General features: G+C 39.2%; 1 long non-coding RNA gene across 1 annotated transcript in view; it reads left to right on the top strand.

Moving 5' to 3' along the window:
• The window catches only part of LOC146506359 (uncharacterized), a 41,935-nt gene that overhangs the window by 12,770 nt on the left and 12,315 nt on the right, over nucleotides 1–16,850 (top strand). The gene's annotated exons all lie outside the window — the stretch shown is intronic.

The following is a 16,850-nucleotide window of genomic DNA, read 5'->3' as shown; positions in this document are numbered from 1 at the left end:
AATAACGGGACGCTCGGTAGAGCCATTATATTATATTCTTTACAAGTGTATGTACACTTTTGACCACAACTGTATATATATATGTGTGTGTGTGTGTGTGTGTGTGTGTCAGAGAGAGAGAGAAAGAGTGAAAGCCTGGGTTAACAAAGACAAAGCTAATTCAAAGAAAGCTTGGATATGCTGAGCTTGCTTTGTAGTACACACCTCAAGTGGGTTTCTAAGGCTTGACGAAGTCTAGGACTAAGCCCAAACCATCTGGGGCTGAGGGCAGGGTGTGCAAATGTAGGCCAAGAAAAAGAAAACCACTTTCATTTTAAGTCAGCATTAATTTTGATCCCATGCTCATATTGGTACTGAGGTTTTTCACAGCACATTTTGAGCACATTGCTCAAGAGCTGTCCACCAGACCTGATACAACCACTGATTGCTGTTTTAAGATGTGTATTCCCTGACTAGTTAGTTCCTGGAGGTTGTTGTTTCTCATGCTGTAAACTCTGATGTAAAGACAGTGATGCACCAAAAGCCTGATGATTACTCTGGCTTCTAGCAAATTGCACACTTGCTAACTACATGGCTGAGCGGTAGTAAAAGTTTACAAAGTGCAAAGAAAATTGGAAATGGAAAAGGGCTACCTTCAAAGAAATAATGTGCGTCAGTATTGCAGTTAAAATGCTTCAAAATATGTGCACTTTTTACTCTGAAGTCACTGTTTGGATATTCAGTTTATTCAGTACAGAGTAGCTGGCCAGTAATTGTAGACAAGTCTGTCACTTCCTTTCTAACTATGAGAACTGCTTTTTGACAACAGGTTGGGGAATACACATTTTTCCCCAGGTGGTTCCTGGATGGCTGCAGATTAATCTATTGGTCTATGTGACTGGGACCTTATTTACCAGATTTCTAACTGTCACTGTGATTTTCATATGTCGAAAAATGGTGGACAAGTTTATGTCACATGATTATTAGACATGTGTCTGCAAAGCCTCAGTAGTTTAACAACTGTATCTTGCTGCCCACAGACGTAAATATAACAAGCAAACTCCACCAAGGAAGCTCACAGTCTGGGGAGCATTTACTTTTGAGGGAATAGTATTGTATTTTGTATATATTCATTTTGTTTTCTTTCTTAATTCATTGCATAATTAAAATAAATGAAAAAAAATCATTTTGAGTATAACAATTATGTATTTATGTGACTATAGTAGACATTTAGCAATAATTTCACTATTTAGTAAATTTGTTTAAATGCTTAATAGTAAAGTGAAAAATGTTCAGAAGTTTATTTTGCATTCAGATTATTATTTATTTATATCTTCATAACCTTCTACTGCAATGTACGTAACAAAGTCATAATAAAGTGAAGCAATAGCAATAAGAAACATTGTTTTAAATAGCTCTGTCTGGCATTATTATCACTTTGATCTTCAGATTAATCTATTGACCTTAAAGGAGAGGTCAGAGGTCAAATGAAATGTTTAATCTTTATACTGTACTCTGTATATTTTCAACATATACACCACACTTGTAAGAATCATAGTTTTTAAATTTACATTTTTTGTCAATTTTAAAACCAATTAATTATTAAGTTGACCTTGAGAACCTCGTTGGACATATGCCAAAATTAAATGGATTGTTTATATCACCGCACTCTATTCAATTCAATTCAATTCAATTCAATTCAATTCAATTCAATTTTATTTATATAGCGCCAAATCACAACAAATGTCGCCTCAAGGCGCTTCATAGATACAGAGAAAAGCCCAACAATCATATGACCCCCTATGAGCAAGCACTTTGGCGACAGTGGGAAGGAAAAACTCCCTTTTAACAGGAAGAAACCTCCGGCAGAACCAGGCTCAGGGAGGGGCGGCCATCTGCTGCGACCGGTTGGGGTGAGAGAAGGAAGACAGGATAAAGACATGCTGTGGAAGAGAGACAGAGATTAATAACAGATACGATTCAATACAGAGAGGTCTGTTAATACATAGTGAGTGAGAAAGGTGACTGGAAAGGAAAAACTCAATGCATCATGGGAATCCCCCGGCAGCCTACATCTATTGCAGCATAACTAAGGGAGGATTCAGGGTCACCTGGTCCAGCCCTAACTATATGCTTTAGCAAAAAGGAAGGTTTTAAGCCTAATCTTAAAAGTAGAGATAGTGTCTGTCTCCTGAATCCAAACTGGAAGCTGGTTCCACAGAAGAGGGGCCTGAAAACTGAAGGCTCTCCCTCCCATTCTACTTTTAAATACTCTAGGAACAACAAGTAGGCCTGCAGAGCGAGAGCGAAGTGCTCTAATAGGGTGATATGGTACTACAAGGTCATTAAGATAAGATGGGGCCTGATTATTTAAGACCTTGTATGTGAGGAGCAGGATTTTGAATTCAATTCTGGATTTAACAGGAAGCCAATGAAGGGAAGCCAAAACAGGAGAAATATGCTCTCTCTTTCTAGTCCCTGTCAGTACTCTTGCTGCAGCATTTTGGATTAACTGAAGGCTTTTCAGTGAGTTTTTTGGACATCCTGATAATAATGAATTGCAGTAGTCCAGCCTGGAAGTAATAAATGCATGAACTAGTTTTTCAGCGTCACTCTGAGACAGGATATTTCTAATTTTAGAGATGTTGCGCAAATGGAAGAACGCAGTCTTACATATTTGTTTAATATGTGCGTTGAAGGACATATCCTGGTCAAAAATGACTCCAAGGTTCCTCACAGTGTTACTGGAGGCCAAGGTAATGCCATCCAGAGTAAGAATCTGGTTAGATACCATATTTCTAAGCTTTTCAGCGCCGAGTACAATGACCTCAGTTTTATCTGAGTTAAGAAGCAGAAAGTTAGTGGCCATCCAAGTCTTTATGTCTTTAAGACATTCCTGCAGTTTAACTAATTGGTGTGTGTTATCTGGCTTCATGGACAGATAGAGCTGGGTGTCATCTGCATAGCAGTGAAAATGTATGCTATGTCTTCTAATGATGCTGCCTAGGGGAAGCATGTATAATGTAAACAGAATTGGTCCTAGCACTGAACCCTGTGGAACTCCATAATTAACCTCAGTGTGTGAAGAGGACTCTCCATTTACATGCACAGATTGGAGTCTATTAGATAGATATGATACAAACCACTGCAGTGCAATACCTGTAATACCTACAGCATGTTCTAATCGCTCTAATAGAATATTATGGTCAACAGTATCGAATGCTGCACTAAGGTCAAGAAGGACAAGCACAGAGATGAGTCCACTGTCAGAGGCCATAAGAAGATCATTTGTAACCTTCACTAAAGCTGTTTCTGTGCTGTGATGAACTCTGTAACCTGACTGAAACTCTTCAAATAAACCATTCCTCTGCAGATGATCTGTTAGCTGTTTGACAACTACTCTTTCAAGGATTTTTGATATGAAAGGAAGGTTGGAGATTGGCCTATAATTAGCTAAGACTGCTGGGTCTAGAGATGGCTTTTTGAGTAAAGGTTTAACTGCAGCCACCTTGAAGGCCTGTGGTACATAGCCGATTATTAGAGATAGGTTGATCATATATAAGATCGAAGAATTAATCAATGGCAGGACTTCTTTGAGCAGTTTTGTAGGAATGGGGTCTAAAAGACACGTTGATGGTTTGGAGGAAGTAATTATTGAAGTTAACTCAGAAAGATCGATTGGAAAAAAAGAGTCTAACTTAACATCAATGGAACTAAGAGTAGCTGTAGACTCTATAATCTTACAAAGTTTTATCAGAATTCTTTCAAAACTTTTTGAGCTATTGTGTTTACAGACCCAATGACACGCACACACGGAAACGCTACTGAAAGCAAGACCTCCGTGGCAAAGGTAATAAATGCCTGTCAAGATCACTTCCCTTGGTAGTTCCTGATGTCTCCAGGAACACATGATGACACATAAACAAACATATATTTCACAGGGTGAAAACAGCACTAACCCCGCTGTCCAGTGAAGTATGCATGGCTTTCCAGTCGACAGTCTCTGCCAAGTTCCTGCTGACCCTCAATCGATCCATTTATTGGAGAAAATCTGATTTCACTCCTTTGCTAGTTTTAACACAAAACATGATGTGGAACTTGTCAGCAATTATGAAATACAGAAAAAGGGCCAGGAAACATTGCAAGACTAAGTAATTTGCCACTGACTTTAAAATCATGTATTGACAAGCTGCGTAACCATTTGCTCTTCTGTGTCAAACCGAATCAGCTTCTGTAAACGGCGATGGTATGGTTACTTTGAATAATACATTACTACATGTTCTGTTTACTAATAATGTGCAGTGACTACAAAGTGGGGCCAAAATGAAAAAAAGATAAGAAGATCTCCACAACAGCAGCAATGTAACCATTTTGCATAAAAATAGCATTTTATTTCTTATGTCTCCTCTGAACATTTCTTTTGAAATAAATCATGTCAGAAATATTAAAAGCCGTGTAGGAGTTTTTGCATATCTCAGCACATTTGAGCTTTTTGTGGCATGGTTAAATATTGGACTGAATGCATAATACAGACACGAAGTGGGGAAAGATATGAATCCATCGTGTCTTTCTGTCCCTCCTTCAGTGTTTTATTTTTCATTCTTTATTTTTTTTTAACTGATATATGATGTACCACTGGAGCTGAAGAAAGACAATGACAATTCATGTATATTATCAGTTATAGTGTCATTTTAGGGTATATTTTAGCTTATATTTATTAAAAGCTTGAACTAATCAATGTCAAGACAGTGATTAGTGTTTAATAGTAACTTCTATTATGGAAAATGTATGAAATCTACACTGATCAGACTAAATCAAAGACTAAAAATACACAAACATATGTGGAAATGCTAAAACAATCTATTTAAGGTGTACACATCATCTACTCTGTACAAAAAAGACACTTATTCCACTTAATATATGCTCATTAAAATCAGATTTGTTTAAACTACACGCAAAGTGGCAAAATGTAAGGCAAAAAAAGCCAACTACTGCTTAGTCATACATAGATATTCATGTCACTGATGTAAAACAAATCACAATAATTAGTTTAATCTTAATAATTTATTAATCACTAAGACATATAAGGTAAAACGACTCTTTGATACTTTATTACCTTTTTATTTAATAGTCCTGACTGATTGATCACAAGGTAGGGAGCGCTTGGATGCAGCCACTGAAATACTGTCTCAGGTTCACGGCTTTGAAACAGCTCAAATGACACTCTGAACTTGTGTTCTGTCTTTCATTACTCTTTGCATTGTGGCCTGGTGTACCATTTTCAAAAGGGCAAAGAGAGAAGGAGTGAGAGCTGACCTATGCTGTAGGCCAGCTGCTTGTAAATAGACACACTGCTGTTGTCCTTCAGTAGAGAGACTTTCTCACTAGTGTAATTCATCTACGCTGTTCTCTGATTTACGAAGTGTCGCTTGCAGACAGTCAGGGTGGTGCCTTTATCTCTACCTTGTCTGGGTAAATGAATTCCAAATGGCACGCTGCCCAGTTATTTGTCAGTGCATTTGTTATCGCTGACAACCACAACCCCCCTTTAAACAAATATAAATCTGTGGAAAACAATCGCTGAGCAAGATGCAGCGTAACCTTTTGAAATATCACGCTGGCCATCAGTTTCCGTAGCAGATCATTTCCCCCACTACACACGAAACATGAAAGTAATGGCTGCACGAGTTGTCTTAGGAACTATTCTCGCCTGCTTTGTTTTCTAAAGTCAGGAACTGGAATTATGACAGGATAAGTATGCTAGTATCATTAGACCGCGGGAGCTGCTCAGGGGTCCAATGACAAGTAGTGTAGCTACAGCGATAACAGTAGTACGTCCGAGATGCCGCTTCCAGACAACACATGCAGACATGTGATGGAAGAACATTTGTTATGCAGAAGATTAAAGTTGAAACTAGTCTGTGGAAAAGCACATTTTATTTAGAGGCTGTGAAAAAGAGAAGAAATGACAAGTGAATTTTCATACGCACTCTTGAGTATAGTTACACGGGGGTTGGCACGGGGCTGAGCTGCCTGCATGTCTGTAATTGCTTGTTGGTTCATAGCGAGGACGTAATAAAGTGAGAAATGCTCGCAGGGTGTAAAACAAAACAAGAAAATCTCTTACAGCTAGCTGAGACTTCCACTGACAGACTAACATGAGTCTGATTCTTTACAAAACATTTCATAATTGATGCCAAATCGATCCCATAAATTCAGAGATTGAATCTCACTGGCTTGGCTAATACCTTCACTTTTTCTAGTTGTACAAAAGTTCCATACATTATTATAACATTTGCTGCAGCATCCACCTATAGGCTCTGGTACTGGTTTACATTAAATACTGAAACTAGCATCGGAGACCATGAACCCATGAAGAAAGTGTTTACTGAGGTAATAAATTTGAGTGAGAAGTTGGCTGACTTACTTTGCAAACCAAAGGAATCATAGCCTGCTTATCATTTACTTCACTTTTCAGACATAGTGGCTAATTCTATCTTTTATATATCATCTGTTGTCTCATCGGCCCTCTCTCATTCATAAGTTAAGCTGTATTGCTAGTGGTATGAACATTTGGCTGCTGTGTTTGTCGTCATGGATTGTTATCTTGCTCAGATACCCCTGCATAACATGTTGTGTTTACTTGAAAATATCTAGATGAGTCATCCTGGAAAATAGTTATGGTTGAGGTTAAAGGTTTAAGTTAATGCCAAGGTTAGAGTGTTCACCTTTGCACAAATATTAACAAACAGTAAGCAGAGACATGCCTTAAAGTATTATGTGAAAAGCAAAACAGAAAATGCAAAGTATTAACATGTAAGATGACTCGAACCTGGTGTGTTACTTTTGTGCCACGTCACGATACACAATATTTTTTTTCTCACCAAGCTTCAGGTCTCTGTTAAAATGACTACATTCAGCCTCTGCAACACTGGAAAATCATGTAGAATAAAAGTCCTACTCGCAACGGATTTTCAATTTATTAGTGCCACTTTAGCGACCATTTGTTGTTGATCCGTCATCAAGAATGACAATATGCTGGAGATTCTTGAAATGAGCAGCTGCAGGATTTAATAACAAATGCTGACAGGTCAGCACACCCCACGTTCTCACAAATATATCCAGGTAAATATAAACAGAGAGGAGATAAAGCAGCCTAAGCCCTTAAGAAGAACACTTCAGGGGGTGAGAGGAGGTGGAACTAATCTTACGGTGAGGGTGGGCTGGGGGAGCTGAGTGCAAGGGAACATCATTCATGGGTGGACACAGATGACACAGAGATGTGAGGACAGCAGAGGCCGTGAGACAGGTTTGCAGATAACAGTGTGGCGGGCAGATGCCGCTATGTTTGCTTTTGCTATCATGTCACTCTTTAAAGCCATATGCTGCAGCGTTGTGCTTTCTTGGTTGTTGCATCATACCAAATCCTAGAGATGGAAGTTAGTGATCAAACACAACAACATCAATGGCACACTCACCCAAAGCTAGGACTGCCTTGATGTGCGAAGTATAAGCTGTAACATCTTATATAAGCAACAATTCTTCCCCCCCCCCCCCCCCCCCCCCCCCCCATCCTCTCATCATTATCAAAGAATCAGAATTCTGTCTATTTAAAAATGCAAAAGAACAGAAAATAGCTCAGACTGATTGATGGGACCTCACTGAAACAGACACAATTAGACGTAATTAAATCTCGCAAAGCCTATGCTGTTTGCCAATTGCTCATTGGGAGATGATTCTGTTTGCCAAGGGGCTTTGGTAATGTTGCACAAAACTCTTAGTCAAACAAAAGAAAGCCCTAATCCCTCTCTTCTTATATAGTGGGCTATTCATCCGAATTCCATTTCTGACTCAAACAGATTTTATTTACAGCAAAACCAAATGGCAGAAACAAATTGACGGCAGAGCAGGGATGATAAATAATTCAGCAACTTCTTGATAGGCATTTATCAGTTTTTTTCAACAGCCCCCATTCTCCTTGGGTTATCTCCAGCCTTATTAGTGCTATTGTTGAATTTCAGGATTCATTCTGACTCGTGGGGATGCACCTTGACCTTGCCTAATATGCAAGAAAACAGAGCTGACTTTCAGCAGTTTTTGACCGGGGTATTTGGACATTCATGTATTCATCTCCAGAGGAGTCCAGATGCTGAGATACTGTTTTTTTCTTCTTCTTTTTTGTGAAAACGGCCTCATGCTGGGAACAGACAGTGACTGGCTGGTGCTCAGTCTAATCCAAGGCAACTAAAAAGAGTAAACAAGCTGAGACATGGGGTACTTCTAGCAACACCACTCAAAATACAACAGGCGGCAAAGCTGAAACTAAGAGCTGAACTGAGAGCTTCAAAGCTTTGTTGAGGTCTCCTTAGGTCAAGCTTTTCTCTAAAACTGTGATGTTTTGCCTCAATAAATCAAATGTTTACACTTTAGCTATGGTGCTGTAACCCAATGCTCTCCAACCCGAGGGATGTTCATGTGGCGGTGGGGAGCGGGGATGTGAGTTTTGAAATTGCTCACCGTCTTTTACTGCCATTAGTTCTACTTCATCCTTTGTTTCTTGTCAGTTTTCAGCAAAGCCTGTGTTCAATTATCCAATTACTCAACGGGTACATTTACTCCACTGCTTCCATTTGTGCCTTTGTACTTTTAGTTTAGCATTCTAGCTGTTTTCTTGTATCTCCTGTGTATGACCTTCCCAATTTTTGACTGTTGCTTTTACTGATCCACGTAAATTTCAGCATCATTGGAGTTTTGGACTGCTTTGAATCTGCCTTATTATGATGATATCTTGTGGACCAAGCTGTTAAGATTGAGAAAAAAAAAAGAAAAGAAAATAATGAGTTTAAAGAGTGTGTGAAAACACTAGGTGTCAAATGAACAAAGACGTCTTAAATTAACAAAAAAAAACAAAACAAAAAAAACCCTACTTAATGTAGTATTTGATGACAACTATTTATTAAAAATATTGATTATAATGGAAACCAAGTGACAGCTGTAATGTGTCTGGATTGAAATAAAGGTAAAGACAAATAACTGCTATGATTTGCCTGCCTCACTGACAATTAAAATGCGGATTCTTATACCAGTGAGGTCATCCTTGTCTCCCATGCACTTGAGACTTGAGGCAATGATCTAAATCTCTTCTGTCAATGAAGATCAAACTCACTCTGAGAATATTTGTGGCTCTCTGGATTGGTTTCTAACCTCTGGTCCTGGAGAGGAGCATTTATTCCAAACAAACCCTCCAAGCTGTTTTCTCTGGCACTCCCGGAAACTGCCACCACTAATCAGAATGTAAGTACTGTGTGGATGGGCACACTTCCTACTGCGCCTGTTGATGCAGACCAAGTGGCCGGATGTGATATAGAGACGTGGACAAAGTCTGCCTACATGTCCTTGACTGTCAGCACGTGCTGTCTCTGTGAAATCACATTTTTCTTTGTGGCCACTATAAAAAAGCAAAAAAAAAAAAAACAAAACAAAAAAAACCCTAAACCCCCAAACCCTCAGGTTTTTAACAGATGTAAATAAGGCAACATAGACAGGGGCAACACTGAACAATCTCCATATTCAAAACATGTCTGCTAATTATCCAGCTATCCCTCAGGCTATAATCAATCAAACAGGCTCATTGAATTGCAAGTGAACGCTAGACTTATTCCTCTTCCTCTGCAAGAATGCAGTTCTTGTTTCATGTATTAAAGAAGACTATATTTACCATATGAAACTTAAACATTCACACTTAGCTCATTTCAAAGCTGACCCGGAGTACCTCAGACCTGTTTAGAACGCAAACTATAGTTGATGCCAATTTTGTGGGAGAAAATTAAAGCAAGCCGTCGCACAAATTAAAGTTAGGTTCCAATGTTGATTGTATTTTAACTTAACAAGGCCAAGGCTTTCAGATAGCCAGGCAATTTCATTAAGTCTGTTTTTGAACAGAATGGAAATGGAGGAGCCGGTCTTTAACACTCGGCCCTCATAATTGACTGAAATTGAGCTGAACGTTTAAGAATTGTCCCTTGGCCCCCTCAGACCAAATATCGCTGTGCAGTGCCTAGTAATTAAGAAACACTGATTGCCGTTTTAATGACTTCCTTCCAGTGCTCAATATATTGGCACTGAGCAAGGGACGCCGTGTCTCTCAGTGTGTGTGCATGCATGAATGCGTGTGCAGGTCCGAGTATAAAACGGCTATTTTGACAGAGTCTCTGGGGAGTCCAGGTGTCATTCTCAACCCATTATCAAACCGGATCCTTTTCATTCCCAGTGTCCACACCTCTCACTCACGGCACACACACACACACAACCACACACACAGTGATCCACAGATGTAAAGTGAAACCATTTTACCAAGGCTATTACGATGACCGGTTATTGATAAAAACATTAAGAATGAACAAGTGTCTTACCGGCGTATGGTAATCACTCTCAGTCTTCTCGATTACTGTGCTTACTTTTATTTGACACAACTTGTGTAAAATCTGAAACCTGAAAATATGTGACTCTCCAACTTAGACACCCCTGGGTGCTGAGCCGGTGCAACTTTCAGATGCAACACCAGCGTGTCTGATAATTGCTGTCAGACTGGCAACATCACTTTTCTAAGGTAGCAGGAAACTAATAGTGTTGCTCCTAGAAACTGAGACAGGTAACCTAAATTCAGCATTTTGCTTTAGCTTTGTGGGGTATTTTTTTACATTTGGGCACTTAGTTTCAACAATTTGCAACAAACGTTCTTTGTACTCGGTATTACACATAATAGTCCAAGACAGCCTCTTAGTTTAAAATAGCTGGGGTGCAGAAGAAAAAAAAAAAAGAGGTATCAGCAAACAGACTTTGTTTGCAGTGCTGTCTACTGGCAAAACCAATGATGCCATGCATGAACAGAAAAAAGTGCAAACAATACAGAAAATCTGACTATACTCACCAAAAATCAGTCTACAGCATATCACACAAAAAAAAATCACATAAATTCCATTTGTTTTTCAAAGAAATCAGTATGTTTAGATGTTTTAACTCAACAACACATTTTAATATAAACTGTACAAACACAGACACATTAAAAGCTAAAAGAAACACCTGAATAACTGGAGTTTTGTTTGCAATTCACAGTTACAAGTCTTAGATCACAAGGGAAATGCAGTAAAGTGTGCTACTAGCACAAACCCATCAGATTAAATGACCATATAATGTACTGATGGGGGTGTTTATGCAGACAGAAATGTTATTTTCACTTAGATTAATGATAACATGCTTAAGATATGCAATCTAAGCTTTCCCCACTATCGTCGGGCACTGCTGTTGACATGTAACATATGAAAAATGTAAAGTACTTTCTCCCCTCTCGAGCTGACCCATCTGCGCATATTCAAATGTGATATTTTGATTGCTAAATATAATGCTGTGCTGATGTTTAACCACGCTTTGCTAGAAATTGTGTTAATTGCCTCAAATCAATACCTTTCTAACGCCCTTGCAAGACGTTTTACCTTTTTTCTCACTTTCCTCACACATTTGAAAAAGGATGTTTTTGCGCTGAAATCATTAGACACCCACGGTGAATTCTAAAAGAAAAAAAAAGATGATCTAAAAACACGCACATAGTCTGAGTGGAGACTTAATGGGGCTTTAAATAACTACTGTACTTCTTTGCTTTCCAACATCTGGTAACACAGAGGTGGAACATTGCACCTCTCTTGTTGTAACCGTGCTGTCAACAGAGCAGCTGCGCCTCAAACCTCGCCAGTTTCAAGTGATATTTACTCATACTGCAGAAAACTGTGCCAACAGTCCCGAGACAGATTGTGTTCTTCTTTGCTTGGTACATTACATTAGCCTTGATGAGCGAGTTAGTGGGGAGCTTTAGTGGAGTAGGCACCGGTGGGATCAGGAGCAATTCGCAAGAATTATCAACCACTGTTTTACTTTCATTATCACACCTCTGTCGCTAGTGTATTGCGTGCTGCTCAGTGGTCCTGGCTTATTCAAATAAATATGCAGCTGAGGTAGGTGATGCTGGAGCTCTGCTGAAAATTAACAGCCTCCCGTAGTCTGCAGTCTAACCTAATCACAGAGTATAATGCAGTGTGCCGTGTCGTTCGTCAACTCTCCAATGGGGGTCGTTCTTAGTGGAGAATAGTTTGGATTTCTAATACAGGGTTTAGGAGCGAGAGTGTATTATAGGTCTCAACATTTGGAATTATGTTAAACAGCTACAGAAAAAAGTGTTAAGATAAAATAGAATTAAATATTTGAGAGGTCAGAATATCTAAACATCTATCCATACTGTTGTATTAATCACTATTGCAAATGCTCACAAATAGGCAAGGCAAGTTTTTTTATATAGCACAATTCAACAACAAGTTGATTCAAAGTGCTTTACAGAGACATTAAAAAACAAAAACAATAAAAAGCATGATTTAAAATTGATTAAAAAAAACAGTAGATAAAATCAGAACAGTAGATAAAATCAGTAGTTAAAATATAAGTTTTGAAATTTAAGCTTAAAAGTGTGGATTTGGTGTTTTATTCAAATGCAGCTGAGAATAGGTGAGTCTTCAACCTGGATTTAAATAAACTGAGTGTTACAGCTGATCTGAGGCTTTCTGGGAGTTTGTTCCAGATATATGGAGCATAAAAGCTGAATGCAGCTTCTCCGTGTCTGGTTCTGACTCTGAGAAGTGATAAAAAAACGGATCCAGCTGACCTGAGGGATCTGGAAGGTTCATACTAGAAGACTAATGTTTCCTACTACTGAATTTAAACAGAAAAAATAGTCAACTTAAACATTTGTTCAGGAAATGATTTAGACTTACTAAAAGCAAAGTAAATAAGAGAAGTCTGACAGTTCTGCAGAGGTCAGGGCTACTAAACCTGAGGATCTCTATTGTATGTAGATAATTTAACTCACCCATCTCAGTGGAAGAGGTAAATTGTGATTAATGGTTTGTCCCTGAACCATCTCCTCTCTCTGTGTAAGAAATAATGGACTAAATAATTAACAAAGTAACCACTGTTGTGACACATGCCTAAAGCACACGCAGCAGGAGGATCCTAGAAAGCAGAAGTGATTCTGTAACGTAGATCCTCAGTGGAAAGTGAAATTAAGTTGGAATGAAAATGGCACAGTTAATGTCAAAAATGTGGAAAACAAGCAGAAAAACACACTGAGCAGTTACACAAAATTTTGTCTTTATTGCACAATAGCATTCTTGGGTTTCAAAAATGAACTCGTTTTAGATTTATTCATTTATTATATTCTTAATAAATTAAGAAAGCTTTGAGAAGACTTCAGTCACTGAAGAAACGTGTGCTTGTTTTTTATGCAGTAAATGAATATATAACAAATACAGACGCCACATAATTTGAAAAGTCTACATTTTGAGTTTTTTTCTGAGACAGGCAGGTGTAACAAACAGGTTTTGAATTCAGTCAGAGATTCGGTCGCCGAGTCAGAACTATGATCAAACAGTAGGAGTTTGGGTACACAGATGAGGAGATTGCATTCTTGTTTGCACCATTTCTTTTGTAGTCTTACAGTAATATCATCATTAGTGTTAGAGGTTATTTGCCCCCGAGTCAAACAAAGGCAAACTCCTTAAGAACACTCTCTTCACTTCACATAACAGCAAACTAAGATGACAGAACAACATACCCGACTGCTGGAGTGTTGCTTCCCTTAAGCAAAGTTTGCACTGAACTCCATTCATCTGAGTTGCATGCTTGAAAGGATTCCTTGCAATGAGATCTATTAGGACAGGTTAGCATCACAGTCAAAGTACTTTTCAGTCCCCTGGAGTGAGGGTCATTATGCTGTATCGCCACTAATTCAAGTATCCTCGATCAGTGCTAAGAAAGACGTTGCTTATTTTGGAGCAGCACATTCCTCGAGGCTAGCTCAAAGTGTCATTTGCCAGGATCTTAACAGGATTCTCCTCAGCTATCTGTGAACTCTCAGGGGAGCCAGACATCTTTTGAGCCTGATCTATTTCTTTATAATGTCTGCATTTTTCTTAGTCGCCATGACTCACTGGAATTAAACAAGACCAACCTCTGCAACACTTGTGTGCCATTTATCTGGGTCACACTGATAAGCTCAATCTGCTCTTCATTTCAGAATGGAGAAACTGGAAATTAGTTATGTGCTGTGAACACAGCAAATGAAAATATACAATGAATCCGACAGCTTATGCCGACTGGTGGTAAAGCGAGCACACGACAAATCATGAACACCTAGTCTTTGCTTTTGTTTTCTTACCGTTTTAAGATTCCATTCACTCCTGTAATGCACCACATGGAGGAAAAAGCTCACAACTGCACTGGCTGATGTGAGTGCCCTTTCAGGGGAAGCCTCTGGAGGTATTCATTTTTCACACCAGCATTACGCTGCTACCTAATCCAATATTAGCAAATTGGATGACTAATGATTCATATTGGAAGTAATTGAAAATCAGTACTTTCTTGCACCTTTTTCTCAAAATCTAATTAGCAAACCTTTCATATTAAGAACTGAACAAATATCTCCCCCTCTCCCAACTCTCCCCCCAAAAAAGGAAAAAAAAAAACCCTCAGTCTTAGTGGGCAGTTTTTAAATATTCCATCACCTCCAACTTTGGAACACATATGCACTAAAATCACACATTTTCAACACTGCATGCATCGGGACAACGTGAATACAAGCAGAGTGGGAGAAAGGATAAAAGGAAAGGGAGGATAAAGGGAGGTAAAGGAAGAGACGGAGAAAAGGAGAGCAAAGAAAGAACAAACACCAGGGTAGAGACTGCGGCACAAGATTCTCCTGAGGGAGCCACAGAGATGGGTTGGAAGACAAATCAGGGCCACAGAGGTGATTTTGCAGCTGCACTTCTTCTTTCTCTGCCTTACCTTGTTCTGCCATCTCTCCTTTAGAATGCTATATTCCAGCTAGGCTGGTTGTGACTGGAATTACCAGAACCTGCTTGTTTATCTACAGAATCACTATTCATGGCATACCTAGAACCCTGGGTGTGCGGCAACTTTATTCCTGTATATCTTGATGAAGGGCAGAGTCACTCAGCCTTGACGCATTTGTCACGAAGTTGATCGAACAATGACATCAAGCTGTGCTGGATAAATTGGAATCCTACTGGGTCTAAGCTGGAGACCAGCGCACACACTGTCTGGGAAAAAATACTCAACCTCACAACTAGGCTGGTATCTCATTAAGTTATGTCCATCATGAGCCTATTCTGAGAGCAATAGTTAGACTCACTTTCTACTAAAAATACACATTATTACCTCGGGGAATAGGGGATGGGGTGCCTCACAGAATTAAAAAAAAAAACAACAAAACAGTAAAAATGTGCTTGAGAAGTGAATTTGATTAAAGGTGAACTCCTACTAGTTAATCTATCCTGATGCCACCACAAGAGGAATTAAATGGTTCACTCTAAGGCGTCCTCTCAGACTGCAGAGGATGATATGCTGCAGTTGTCAGTAATCAGAACAGAAGCTGGTGATGCAGGGAAAAAAAGGGAATGGAGGGAAACAATAAGATGGAAGACGCTGTTAGAAAAAGCTTATTGACCTTGAGTAATGTTGATCAGGTCATTTTTAAAAACAGGCATGGCGCACCTCAGACAGAAGTTTCTTAAATACGACGCCGCCGCCGCTAAGCTCAAAGTGACAGTGTTTGTATAATCTTAGTGTAGAATCGTTGTGGGCATGTCCCAACGTTGCTTTACTGCTGCTGAATTCTTAATTGCAACTTCTGCCCTCCTTTTTCGCGGGGTATGATACATGACTAGCAAGAAGCAGAGCTGAGGCGTCCGCATCAACAACAAAGGCGACATCGAGTCAAAGAAGTTGCATCATTTTGAAGCCTTTGTTTAAAAACCAGTCTGATCATATGTGCTGCGTTTTTTTTTGTTTTTTTTTACTGGGGGCGGGGGGGTTAAAGCGTGGGAGGGCCTTAGCTCCCAGCACAAGTTAAAAGGGTGAGGAAGGCATGGAAAAGACGAGAGAGCAGGCATAGCGAAGACAAGGCTTTCACTGGTGCAGAATCAGGGAAGGATACCGGCCCTTAGGGAGATATGGTAGTGCCGCAATGACATTTTTAGGGCAGCTGCAAGAGTTGCAGATGAGTATCAGATGTTATCCATTACTTCCTGGGAAACATTATTAAAAAACCAAAACATACAACAACAACAAAGGGCTATGTATAAATAAGAAGGAGAAAAACAAAGCAAAGATTTTTGAATAATAAAATACTGGATATAAATACTTGCAAATAACTTGCTTTTACGAGGCTGTTTACTGTGTATCAGGATGTGGTATGCAGACCGCCCTGCAATGATGTTTATGATGCGCATTTATGACTGAAAATACATTTGTTAATAAGAATCGGGCGGTATTTAAAAGTACATATTTATCACTTAATGCTAATGCAGTGTAAGATGTTTCTTTTTCTTGTCTCGTTGCTTTTATGACCCCCTCAATACTCCCGAGGCATGCTTTCTTGCATGAATAAACAATAGAGGTGAATGAGCAAACATTTTCGTTGCACCGTGCTGTTAAAAGTTGAAAATGAATGCACTGCCAGAAAGGCTGTCTTGTTTATGTGATGCATGCTCTTTTACCCTCAAAATCACCAAACTACCTCCTTTGCTGCTTTCACCTCTGTGCAACATGAACTGATTCTGTACTCTCATCTGTGCTATCATTTATATATTTTTCTGGACTGGGAGTCCTATTTCCACATTTTTACATGCACAAGTGCTAAGTGTTGACCTGCTAATCACTGGAAATTCAGGCAAACTTATCACAAAAATGGCATATGTGTGAGTTACACAGATTAATATTTTCCATCCCTCAGACTGAGGCGGCTCAAA

The sequence above is a fragment of the Neolamprologus multifasciatus genome, chromosome 12, assembly GCF_963576455.1.
Source record: "Neolamprologus multifasciatus chromosome 12, fNeoMul1.2, whole genome shotgun sequence".
Taxonomy (NCBI): domain Eukaryota; kingdom Metazoa; phylum Chordata; class Actinopteri; order Cichliformes; family Cichlidae; genus Neolamprologus; species Neolamprologus multifasciatus.
This window is presented reverse-complemented; position numbering and strand designations above follow the sequence as displayed.